This window comes from Epargyreus clarus, unplaced genomic scaffold (genome assembly GCF_041222505.1).
Source record: "Epargyreus clarus isolate Ecla_fem2 unplaced genomic scaffold, WU_Ecla_fem_2.2 ptg000021l, whole genome shotgun sequence".
NCBI lineage: Eukaryota > Metazoa > Arthropoda > Insecta > Lepidoptera > Hesperiidae > Epargyreus > Epargyreus clarus.
In genome coordinates, this window is record NW_027332228.1 from 7129149 (window position 1) to 7143384 (window position 14236).

General features: G+C 33.6%; 1 protein-coding gene across 2 annotated transcripts in view; it reads left to right on the forward strand.

The window, feature by feature from the left end:
• The window catches only part of dnc (phosphodiesterase dunce), a 458672-nt gene that overhangs the window by 72797 nt on the left and 371639 nt on the right, over positions 1–14236 (forward strand). The window contains exon 1 of one of the 2 annotated variants that reach the window (XM_073084966.1): positions 3135–3292. The exons of the other annotated variant lie outside the window; for it this stretch is intronic. The gene's annotated coding sequence lies outside the window, so the exon portion shown is untranslated. Of the gene's footprint in view, positions 1–3134; positions 3293–14236 lie in introns of those variants that run through there. 2 annotated transcript variants of the gene reach the window in all.

Sequence of the window (14236 nt, forward strand, 5' to 3'; positions counted from 1 at the left end):
ATTATTATATTATACATATATTATAAATATTTGTCTGTCGGTCTACGAAAAGCAAATTATTCAGTTGTTGAAAGAATGATTTAAATCGACATGATTTAAATTTTTTGGCGTCTACATTACTGGCAGCCGAGCCAGTCCTTTCAATTTATGAAAAAGAATATTATTAACGAGTATAAGAGCATGAGCACTGAAATATTTGGTTTACGACAGAGGAGATTAATTCGGCCTTCGCTGCCCGACTTTTGTATGGGGCTTCTTTACAGGGTTTATCAAAATCAAAGGAAAGTAAGAACATTCTCTTTAATATTCTTACGGTTGAGTAATACTGACATTATTACGAGTCATTTTACCTGTCTTATAATAGCGGTAAAGCGTTCCTGTGTTCTGGTTTAAAGGGTTTGGTACGAGAGATAAACTTTGTGAGTTCCAACTTAGTCTTCAGGTGTAACTGATCTGTGGCCTAGTTTAGATGGGATCGGAATCTTAACTGGGGTTGATTACCTAGGTCCATGGTAATAGTTACACACCATCAGACGGACTGCATGTTTGTTTACTACTTATTTTATATATAAAATTCTCGTGTCACAATGTTAGTTACCGTACTCCTCCGAAACGGCTTTACCGATTTTCACCAAATTTTATATGCATATTCAGTAGGTCTGAAAAACGGCTACTATCTATTTTTTATACACCTATGTGATAAGGGTTGTTCACCCTTAATATTTTTTTATTTCTAGGGTAACACAACGTTTTCCGGGTCACCTAGTATATTATAAAAAAAACTGAAAATTGATATCATCAGTTCTAACAACAAAAATATGTTTATTTTATTAGAATGTTCATTTTATTGTACATCATAGTCTTCAAAATGAATATTTTAGAGAACAAATTGTATTTCCATATTATCACCGTAATAGGCAATAAAAATAAGGTCGCTGAGGAAAACTCGCCATTTTTATATGACTAAGCTATTTTGTTAGTTTTCTACTTACAGTGTAGTCGTAAAGCTCTTTTACTACGTTTTCCAAACGAAGAAATTTAATTAAATTCATACTTTTACGGCATATCAAAAGATCTATCCGGAAAAGTTTTCATGCTCGGAACTGTTTAAGGGTTGTATTAATTAATTTAGGATTTTATGTACATTATACTACTATGATGGTTACAGTTGCTGCCCATTACTGTCCCAGCGTTGGACACGAGTGTGGTCAAGGGATAACTAAGTTAGCATACTTTTCTACATTGTTACAGTGTGAATTGTTAAAGATGTTGGTCGTTTAAGCTTAATATGGATTTTTTAATCAATGACGTGAATGAGTGGTCTACCACTTAATGCTATGGAGTGCATCTTAGGGAGATGTGCTAACAACACGTAAGATTATGTTCGGTTTTTAGGCTGGGCATAGATATGTTGTAAATCCCGAAAACTTATTAGGAATGCCTTATGTCTTAATTCGGAACATGTTTGCCTTACCAGTCTTAAAACCTGAATACAACGTTTAGTATGGCTGTTACAAAAATAGTGCTGTGCTGTTTTACAAAGTTGAACCAAAAAAGGGTTTTAACCTTTAATCCTAATAATTGTAAGCCGCCATATATTTCGCCGTAACTATATCGTGTTATCATATCTACCCACCACATATCCAACACATACGCTTGATATACTGAGGTTACTTGCGTATAAGAAATAAAATTTAACTGAAATTAATTTTACTGGAAAACATCGTGAGAATACCTACCTGAGAGGCCTGACAAATTTCTTAAATGCGTTCAAGGAAGTCTAAAGTCCACCAACCAAATATGAATTTGCAAATAATCATAATTATTTTCATGATTAATGTACATTGAACACATTATATTACTTTAGATTGTATTTATTATCATAATTATTTTCGCCTACAGCCTTCGCCTTTCGACCTACGTGGACTTTTAATGGACATGAGAATTTTAATTAAATATATTTTTAATTTATCAGTATTTTAACATAAAGAGCTCTATGTAGATTTTTACGTAATGTACTGCGTAATAACCTAATCACTATTATCCCACATCAAATACGTCAAAACTACTATATCTGGATAGATACAGTGGTAGACTTCCTGGCGGTCGAATTTGGCAGCTGCCTGTCCAATACGTTAGCACTATTCACAGATTTAATCTATTTACCTCGGGATCGTCGGGCTGTTACAAATTCCGATATAACATCTGTAAACTCACTCCAGTGTCACTGGAAGTGTTCAATGTGACACAAATAATTCCGGGAGGAATGATCATAGGTTTAATTGGATGTTTGCCAGCATTATATGTGGAGATCATCTTATCGTCACTATCGTAATACATAATGATGTACGGCGTCTATTTAAGGTGTACCAACAAATTTACATTTTGATAGCATTTCGGAAGGGACACAAAATGACCTTACACGTATCTAACACGAAGGCTAATATAATTTGTGTTTGTTGAAATATTATTCATGTCTGTAAATTAGTATCAAAAATTACCTTACAAACGAGCTCAGATTTTCGTTTTTATTTTTCTTCTGTAATCATTTTTTAGCTTTGAAAGTGGCATGTTTCGTTCAAATTACATTTTGCTAAGCCAGTATTTCAAAGTTTACAACATTTACACTTGTAATGTTCTGAATTATTTCAGTCTTGGTTAAATGAGTGGAGCCTATTAGTGAATCGGTATTTTAATGGAATTTGCCTGAATTTTCTATTACTATAGAAATGAAGAAGAACTCAATGACAATATTTTCCTAAAGTGACTTTCAGCTGAACAGAACAGTTATTTAATTTTCTGTGCATAATATTTTCAACTTGAAACTTTCATTTAGCTGAATTGAAAACTATAAATTGAATTTTCAGTAATCTTAGACATCTTATACATCTGTTTTATATTGAAAAGTTACTGTTATACCGAAGTTCAAACGACGGACTGACATATCAATACTTCGACTTATCTTCACTAACTTTCAAGACTGAACTAGGATTTTCAACTTTTTACGCTTTTACCTTTTGTAAGGATTTTAAGTGCCAAGTTTTGGAGAGGGGACGATGTGTGTGAATAGTGTGGTGTAACAGTTTATATGATAGTGTACAGTGGGTGTTTAGATAAGTGGTATAGAGGTGCGGGCGCGTTGGATTGGAGGGCTCGCACGGCTCCAAAGTGGTCGGAGGCGGGGTGTTCCGTTGCTGCGTGCCCTGGTGCGGGGCGCGCGCGGCGGCGCCCGTCGACGACGCCGACGATGCCCTTAGAGAGGGTAGCCCACAACTCTCCCAGGAAGAATACGGTAAGATATCTTCACATCCTTCTATGTAGCTTAAAGTACACCTCGATTTTATTCTTTATGAATTGATTGATTGAATTATGAATGAATTGATGATTATTTATGAAATTCCTTCATCTAACGAGACATCTTGAAACCTATCAAAGGTGAATATTAAAATCAATTTATCTACATGATACTTACTACGTCTAATGCAGATGTTAATGAAAATACATTTACACTTTGGCTTAACATATGGCATATAAGTTAATTGATAGTATAAATTCGATTATGTCTTACATACAAAGAATCAATTTTATAATAAAATTGTATAAAGTTGTATTAATCGTTTACAGTTTACACATACAAAAGTGATTTAAGTGTAAAATAAATGTATTTACACTTTGGTCATACGGAAGCACACTCTCGGGTTAACTAATGTTTTAATGTCAGTGTGTAAGAAAATATGGAAACGACAAATGTCTAGGTAAGTTCTATTACTTTAAAAACAGGAAGTAGTAAGATTTGGCGTAAGTCCAATGTTTTTTTTGCAATGGTTGTCTGACAAATTTTCACATACTTTCTATTAGTATGAACATTACGAAGGAATGCATTACACACATTAGACATTTACAAAATACGACGAATACCTTTAGAGACACCTTGAGAAAAAGCTTAATTTAATTTAAGTTAAAACTACTATTAAAAAGAACAATAATTAAATTACTTTCTTGAGTGCTTAGATGAAAAACTTAGTGTAATTACTCATTCATTAGTTTGCAAATTATTGTTCTGGAATTCATTATACAAAGTGCGAATTGGAATGGAAAAGACGAACGAATTAAAGCGAATTTTTTCGACGTCGTTACAAGTTCAATTCCAAATGACCTTAACTAGTGAAAAATTTAATGAGAATCTTTTCAAGACAATATAAAATCAAATCTCTGTTAAAGCTTACTCATTATTATATAATAATGAATAAGATATATCCAATGTTTTCTTTTTCGGGCAATATCCATTTGTATAGCTCACAAACCAAATATTTTTCATAATTACCTAGTCGCGTTTCTAACAAGTTTTATTCTCAACAAATTTGTGATTGAACGTTATGTTACTAGAAATTTTATAAAGGTTATCTAACTTAACTATTCATCTATAGAAACATAACGTATGTATGAGCACGGATGCAGGTGTAGACGTCCCTATTATCCGCTCGGAGAAAATTGTAAGGCGGACATAGAATCACGATCCTTAGGTCACGAGTCGGAGGGAAAGATATTCCTTACGGAACGTGCCAGGGACGTGTACTTTATTGACGATATCTAATTGTTTGCAGATGTTCTTGGGAGATTTATTGTGTGATGCTTTGTGATGCTCCCGTTATGTGATAGTCCCATTTAGATACAGGCATTGGATGTGTCAAACACAGGCCGTGATACACAGATTAATATTTTCGTATACAATGTGTGTTACATTTATATCTATTGTAAGACAGTTGCGTTGATAGGGGCCGTATCTGTCAATGATATTGTATTAAAAATATTACTTGTTTATAAATGGCTCTTAATAACGCAATAAACATAATTCTTAACACTGGAAATGTCTCTAAGAAAGATTTCGTACTATACATCAATGAAATCAAATCGAGGTGTACTTTTGTATTATAATACTGTTTTTCCTTATGATCAATGTAACGATATTTGATATTTTCATTATTATTACGGAAAAAAATAAAGCAATTCCATCTATCGTAATACAATCGTCGATAATATTGGGCGTTTTAACTTAAAACGTCGTTTAGCGTGTAACTAATTCATACCATGTATATAAAGTGCCTGCTACAGTGCCGTATCAAGGTGACGATGTAATCGATGAATGGAAATGCTTTAAGACACTTCAGCTATTGTGACTATCTATTATACGCGAAAATGTTTTTATTTCAAACATGCATTATTAATGACATCTATAGATACAGACATAGAGCGTGTCAGACGCGTTCCGTAGCAGACAAAATCAAAACGCACGACGAGGCATTTTTTTTTTTTAATTTATTTAGGTTAACAAACATTTATTTAGGTTACACAGCGAGATATAATACATAAAGATATAATTAACAAAGTAGGTAGCTGTAAACCAGCACCGTTAACCACTGATTATTGGTCAAATTTTATGAGTGGGTATATATTTATACTGTAATATGATCACGTAGTGCGGTACCTAAGTGTATAGAAAATGTCTGCTATGGCTTGTGCCTGATACGTTTAAAGCCTGTAGATATAAAGATGTATAATTGCGGCTGTAAGAAAGATAATCGTTAGACAGAGTATCTTGCACTGTTAATGTATTAGTAAAATATGTATCAAAGAAGATATTGCTAAACGAACTGATAAAGATATAATTACCTAGAAATAATCCTACCATTGATGATGTATTAATTATAACAGTTGAATTGTATGATATTCCCTCTCGGTGTTCAATCGACAATAATCTATTGAATGGCTATTTGCTGAGAGCAGAATACTCAGCGATCCATTATTTGTGTTTGAACAAATCGATTGCGGACATTGTATCGGTTCTTGCTGCGGTTTTTCATTTGCCCAGATGAATAAAATAATTATATAAGGAGGAAACTGTACAGTTCGGTGGAGAAAATACATACCAATGTCATACGTATTTTTAGCAGCTTTTGTGTTAGGTAGAAGGGTGTAGATGCACGTTAACTTACATATAAGGCGGCTGATTTAGTCTTCAGTGTTACTCCTGTAGATTTGTGATCGACTTCTGGTCGAACCCTCGTTCTTTACGAATTTGGTTACAAGTGTCATGGGCAGCAGGAAGTACTTACCATCAGCTGGATTGCATACTCGTTTACTAATTTGCGTGTGGCGTGGCATGTGTGGCGGTTATACAGTCAAACCACGAAAGGTTTTGCCACCATCGCCTTAGTCATTCTAATCTATATACTGTGGTTTTAAGCTCAGAATTGTAGACATACATTCTAAAACTAACAAATACCTAACATGGCTGTTTTTCTGGTAAAAAGAAAATCCACTTGGCAGTGGACAATAACTCTAAGTGGTTGCACTTTACCAAGTGTCCGGACCCTTTACGAAGCTCTCCGTAACTATCCTCTTGCGACATATTATATCTCTACTTTTTGTTTCTTTGTTAGAGTATCACATAAAACTTTGAAACAAAAAATACTCGTAGTAAGTAAGTATATATTTTATATCCACATTGAGTGGTAGTAATAAATCAAATGTGATTTGCATATTAAAAACGCTGAAAATGTAACTCTACTCGTGAGGTTTAAGTTATGTTATACCTATAGTTCGGAAGTAAAGCAAAAAGGCACAATTAGAGTTAAATCTTTACCCGACTGAAGAAACAGTCGGACCGAAACAGGGACATGTTTTTCGTGGTTTTATTTTTGTAATTTGTATTTTTTTATAATAACTATTAGCACGATTTCTATATGTTTCCAATTATCATAAAGAGCTAATGAGCCCTTTATGATAATTCTAAAAAATATGTTTGGGTTTCTTTGGTTAAGTTCTGTTTTATAGTCTGAGTTTCTTTATATGAAACTTGTTTAGTAAAATCACAAGTTAAGTAAATATTATACTGACGCGAATACAAACAGTACAAAGTAATGTTTTCGTATGCAACATTCTAGTATAGTGACCGAGCTAATAGCATTGTGAGTACTTAGCTAATTGTTTCTAAGCGATACGACGGAGTAAATCCTAAGGTTGTTTTCCGCGGTGCCTGGCTTGTTACAGTTGTTTGTAGATTTTTTTTTATAATAGGAGTTGTAGTCCACCTGATGATAAGTGGTCCCTGCCGCCCATGGAGATCTGTAATCAATCCCAGATAGGATTAGATATTCCTACGGTCAGCCACTGATGCGCCGCTACCCCTGAGGACTTAGCTGGAACGGCTCGGAAAAGTATGCCTCCCTTACCATACCTTTCAAACCAGAATACAGCAGCGCTTAACGCTGCTGTTAAGAGGTAAAAATGGGTGTGGCGGTAGTGCCGCCGGAGTCGAACCACTAAAGTCACGTAAGTCACAACAACTAAAGTCACTAATAAATCACAATTGAAAAGCAATATTTTCTAAATTTATTCCCTTTACAAATCGACTAGCCCAATGTTCTAGCTTTGCAGAAGCAACTGGTGTGAAACAAAATTGGGATAGTTTCATAATTGGCTTACTGTTTTAGTCTGAAGCTTTTATTCAGAAGCAGCAGCTAACGAAAGGGCATGCATAATTTGTTTATAGTTTATAGCTGCCTAGATTTTCAATGTGTATGAAATTTGCAACTTTGAATTTAGAGTATTCTAAAAATATTATTTCACTTAACCTTCCTTCTAAACATGACTAACATTCTTAAAACATCAGTATTAAAGAAAGTATTTAGAATCTGAATAATTGAATCAGGAGAATATGTAAGATATTGGTAATAAAGTATAAATTTACAATAAAGTAATTATTGCCAAGCTTCGACTTATATAAGAAATAGCAATGTAAAATCTTAGCAGGCGTTTAATATTTATCCAAAGGGAACCGTAGTCTCCAGTCGTGAATTAAATGAATTGGATTCCTCACCGAATATCTGGCTGTAGGTATTTTCATTAATGTATTCCAACCATTTATAAATTAATTGAATGATGTTTATAAAACGTGACAACGTTGAATTAATGGGCTATTGTTCGCATACGGTATTTTTGTAAAAACCGTATTTCGACGTTTCGTAGATAATGAAGGGAAAAATATTTTTTATTATATCTATACTAATATTATAAAGAGGAAAACTTTGTTTGTTCGATTGTAATGAATAGGCTCAAAAACTACTAAACCGATGTTAAAAATTCTTTCACCATTCGAAAGCTACATTATCCACGAGTAACATAGGCTATATTTTATACGAAATATATTTGATAAATAGAATTTGAGGCGGTACAAAGTTTGCCAGGTCAGCTAGTCTAATATAAAAGTAAAACGTTCGTCACTTAATAAAATACTTATTATATTTTTCAGAATGGAGTCCTTGCACGTCATAAAAAATTGTAAAAATACAAACGGAATAATTGTGTTTTAGTCCGTATTCTAGAATATCAAGTAAAAGTTTGCAATTTTTTGATTAAATTGATGCAGCTGAGCAAACGTTAACTATAAAATATTTTCTATTTTGACTTAACGCTGTTTGTTTAACACAAGTAATATTAATGTAAAAAGTAATTTAGTATCCCGTTTTGCACTCAGATTAAAGTACGCGCATTACATAATAAAGTAACTTATTTAAATACAAGTCGAGCTTAGTCCACTTAACGGCCGTAGCAGACGTGCTACTTCTAGCATCCGCGATTAGCGTTTTTGCGATTGTAACGATACTGCATCACTTATTGTGTTGGGTCGCGTGTATTAAATTTACAGTTGCTGCATCGGGCGCCCAAAAGTAGCGCCGCGTAGTCGCGCCCGGGGTGGAAGCTAAAAGTAGCATGTCTGTTGAGGTCCTTAGGTAAAGTTCGCTTTATAAGAGCGAGGTTGCGAAGTTAACGAAAATCACATTTTTATCAGTGACGTGCAGCTTTCGTCTTAATACTTTACTTTGAAGGAAAAGTTAAATATAAGTTAGTATGTTGGTACTCCCTCCGTTATTCTTGAGTGCAAAAAGATAGAGGGTGGTAACCGTAGCCTGAAGAATTACTGACCAACTGTTCTATTGCTGGTCCCCCAGTCATATCTCAATTACTACAAAGTAGTTATAATCAAAGTCTACTATGTTGCGTTGCGTTGCAAAGCATGCACGGGTTAGTGGCAACTGCCGTCCATGCGCATTTTAAATCAACCCCACCAACTTCCAGATTAAAGTTCTACATCACGTAGGAACAGACACAAACCCCGTGCCCACACACATAACCCCGTGCCGCTCCCACGGCATAGGGTACCTTTTGAAGGTTTCCCCCTCGTCAAAAAAAAAAAAAGGATCAGACACAAAAGCAACCCGTAAGAAATATCTAAGAATGTTTCGTATAAATATCTCCCGTTCCACAACCTTTAAACCAGAAAACAGCAAAGCTTAAAACTGTTGTTATTAGTCAGAAGTAACTAAGGCGGTGAAGCTTCTGAAATCGAAGCAAGAAGAGTTCTACCACCTCACTAATATTATTTTGAAATTACAAACGTAATTCACTAAAGATAACACTTGTAATAAAATCGTAATCGTTTTACAATCTTGGCAGGACTATAATATTTGCTCTATGATAATTTTTAATTGTCCGCATAGCCTCAGGCGATCGCGTGGAACGTATTCACGTGCTTCCAATAACCGTAAAACAATAGAGTAAAGCGCTGTGTAAAGTATTATTTTACTGAGTATTGCTCTACACCACTGATTTCGAACAATTAGTGAGCATTTGTGAAACGAGTGTTAGGTGTTCAGTAAAATATACCGGTTAATAAAGCAAGAATGATTTTAAGAAAACAGTCTTCTTCGATTTTCTTTTTTTAGACTTTTATTTTAATGTTTAACATTTATAGATATAGATTTATAGATAGAGATAGATGTTTATCGTACGACATTCTAGTTAATTTTTGCGCTACGTAGAATAGATTAGATATCTGAAAGAAAGAGAGAAAAACTTTTTTATTTAATGTATTGTACACACACATGACAAAAACAAATTATCTTAATTAATTTCAAAGTAGTAGGGTATAAGTACATAGAAAAGTCAATACATAATAAGACAACACAAACGAATAAAAATACTATTTAACCTGAGTTACCTCACATTTACCTCAATTATTATAAAAAAAACCGGCTGCTTAATAATAAATAACATCGAAATAACATAATTGCTTTTTAAAATTAATTTAATCTTATACTACAAAGTTTTTATAAACAAGCTTTTTAGCAACATATTCTTCCGTTTGGTCAGAAAACATTTTTAATAGATTTCCACATCACGGGGATGCATAAAAGATATTCATTCCACCATATTGGAGCGTCTGTCATGTTAGATTTACAATGACGTCACTAATATAATCATCTATTGTCATCCTAACCAATGTATATACAAAATTTCAGCTTCATCGGATACCGAGAAGTGGGTCACATTAAATTTGCAGTATTTGAACGTCACATACATATAAGATAATACAGCAAGTTAAACAAAAGCTTGCACAAAGTAATAGTGATATTAAGCAGTAAAATATTACTTTATTCAACTCTGTTATATAAAACGGTTTTGAAGGTTATAGAACCCTTTGTGGGGCGTCTGTGGAGGCACCACCGCATACTTCCTTCTGCCTAAAAACAGCGGCGTTAAACGCTACTGTGTTACCCTTTGAAGGGATAAGAGAGACATCCGAGGCATTCCAATTTAGTTCTCATCAGTAGCAATGCATTTGAGCCGATATCAGTACCCTTACCGTGAGTTTTTACGTTTTGACAAATATGACTGTTTTGGTATTTGTTTACGTATTTGCCCATACAATTTCCAATCAGCGCTTTTAGCGGATTGTATCAGAACTATAGTGTCAGTAACGTAACAGTAAATGTCTAAATTGACAAAATGGCGCTTTGTTTCGTCTCTCTTTTTTGCGAACATGTGAGGTAGACAAAAAGTTCATTGTCACTTGAGCACTTACTTTATGTTACGTTTACTCAGTCTACTGTGAAGCAAACGGAACAGAAAAATGGATTGAGTAAACGTAACGTAAGATTGTGGGATGTTTTGAAAACTCATGGTTAGGGTACTGGTACTCCTATCTCATCCGGGGTTGATAACAAGGGATCATGGGCAGTAGTAGCCATATACCATCGTGTGGACTGCATGCTCGTTTGTACTTCTACAAAAACACAAACGTATATTGTGGTGTATTTTACAATTTGAATCTGGCATTGTATATCAATATTGACTGCTGACGAATCGATAGCAGCCGCTGAAAGCAGCGTTTGTGTTTGTTTATTTTAAATTTCCATTAGTTATTAAAGGCCGACTTATTTTTTTCGACACGGTATTATTGTTTATTTGCTAGATTGTTAGATGATATTATAATGATTTAAAAAAAATAGAAATGTTGAAGAACACGGCTCTCTTTTTCGTCAGAAATTCTTCCATAACACGTCTTCCGTGAATATTTTATCCAGCTATTTATTAGGGTTCAAAATATACATCCTACCTGTCTAAACTGACGGATAGGCGTAGGGAATATGCTTAGTAATAGACGTTTATAGACTATACCAAAAATTATCAAATGTTATATATTAAACGTGACAAAATTTACACTACAAGTTAAACTCTATTTAAATTAATAGAGTTTAACGCGATGTGTAAAGTTAATAACAATAGGCAAAATATCTAATGTGTTTTATCGTTATATTAATCCGCTGGCAGTTAATTAAATTTATAATTAAACTAGCTGCTTCATGCATAAATATTATTGTAATAAGAAGATAGGGTATTGATAGAAAATCAATTAAATCCGATTAGGTAGGACGATAACCCCTGTATAATCGTGTGTGGATAATGTGTACTATTTTTGGACCACTCAGTTCACCCCTACACGATTAGCAAGCATGTGTTAACCTCTACTGCGGAAACAGTCTCGCCCCTTATCAGAGATTTGCGAGTTTCTATTCAATTAATTTACCACGTACTGGAGAAATAAAGGCACAATATGTGGTAACTAAATGTGGTTTGGTGGTATTCTAACTTTAAATTATTTTTGTCCGAGACATTACTTCTCTATTTTAAAAATACTTTTCAAAAAACTGATTTTAAAAGTACTTTATCAACATTATACAATGGTTTAAAACTTCTAAAATAAATTTAAGTATAAATACAAATTAAAAACAAGTTTTAAACATCATTTTATTCTTCGTTTCTCTCTCAGAAAACCTTTCATAATTATGATATCAGTAAGAATGCAAAAAACAAATTGATGTCATTACGCCATCTTGCACCGTCCGCCAAATTGGATGAACTTTTCATAAATTATTTAAAGCATCCAAAATTTCAACTCCATTGGGGTTAACAGGTTTAAAATTCAGTTACTAGTTTTGATCATAACATACATACGAAATAACACGACAAGTTTGTTAAAGCTTGTAATAAAAAGCCCTATGAAATTCAATACATTGGACATACTAACTGTTCCATCAGTTAATAGGTTAACCTTGTAATATTTAATTACCCTTGGGAGTAATAGCAAATAACTAACACACCTAAAATACGGTACCACCCAGTAGTGGAGACAGTGGAGAAATTTAAGTTATGACACTATAATTCAATTTATTTAAACTTGGCATTCAAGTTAAATTAATTAGCAAGTTTTGGATCACGCAGCAATGTTATTTATGAGGGCGGGAGTCCCAATTTTGTATTAAAACTAAACCGAGAATGAAGATTTCTCTCAGTTGTTTCTTACTTACTGTATACTACTTAGGTACTTGCTGTAACCTATTACTGAAGGAAAACTTTTACATTAAGTTAAGTGACTTTATACTTTATGCAGTTTTATGTATTTATTTCATGGGTGTAGTGAGGTTAACTATTTATGATATTTTTAACATAGTCCATAGACTTACGAAAATATGTGTTAACGTTTTCAAGCCTCCTGCCCTAAACGGGTATACTAATTATAACATAGAATCATAGAATAGGTACTTAAGTATTTGAGAGAAAATGCATAATTTTCTATGCTCTAGTGGGAAATTCCACTTTACAAGTTTTGCCATTATTTTATGATGTGTTACGGTCGAAGTTTTTAATAGGGGATCATTTTATAGAGCCTCGGATAGTATGATTAATACTAAATCTAATTGAACACGTGCAATAAATATTAAAAGTGTGATAAACGTTTAATCTTTATTGTTTATTATATTTGGAGATTAACACACATTTTCAAACAATTTGATAAGGTATATACAATCTATTTGTTTAAATTCTTTCCTTGTCACAAATAATACGTAGATTTAACGTAACAACAATATAAAGTTGAAAGTGACTGATATTGGATTTAAAATGTAAATGTGATGAAAATTTCTGAGAGAGTCGGCCAATATTCTGATAGGCTTCTAATCCTACGAGAATAATCAAGAATGACGGGTCTTTGAAGTAAGCACGGAAACTTCGGGGCCGCCTGAAATGTTATATTTATTGAATGTTTATTTTACCTTAGAAATTTTGACGATTATATTATTAACTGTGATACCGGGCGAATCGAGGCTTTCAGGTTGGGAAATTGTTTGAATCCTACGTTGAAAAGATAAAATAAGAAATCAACACCTACTCGAAGAAATATTCCAGAGATAGTTGTAGGATATAATTATGACGTTCTTAAATGTATGTCACGATTTACCTAAAAAAAAAACAAACTTTATTATTGTCATTGAAATAAATATTTAGAATTTGACGTAATGACTTTAAATTTATTGCATAAAAGGTTATTTTTATTTATTAGGTACAATTTAGTTATAATTACGAAAATTATTATCAATTAATATGTCAACAACATCTAGTAAAATTTATGTTATGAGTTTAAAGGTGGTAGAACCCTTTGTGGTTCGACTCCGGCGGCACCACCGCCACACCTATTTCTGCCTCATAACAGCAGTGTTAGGCGCTGCTGTGTTCCGGTTTGAAGGGTGTGGTAAGGGAGACAGACTTTTCCGAGGCGTTCCAGCTTAGTCCTCAGGGGTAGCGGCGCATCTGTGGCCGACCTCAGGTAGGAATATCTAATCCTATCTGGGGTTGATTATAGATGTCCATGGGCGGCAGTAGCCACTTACCATCAGGTGGACTGCATGCTCGTCTGCTACTCTTATATTATAAAAAAAAAAAAAAAAACTCAATAGGCACTTCCATATCCGAAAATAAAAAAACACTATAAAGTAGAGTTTATCATAATAAAATTACGCAGTTTTTTTTAAATAGAGTAAAAATAATTGGTTGGTTG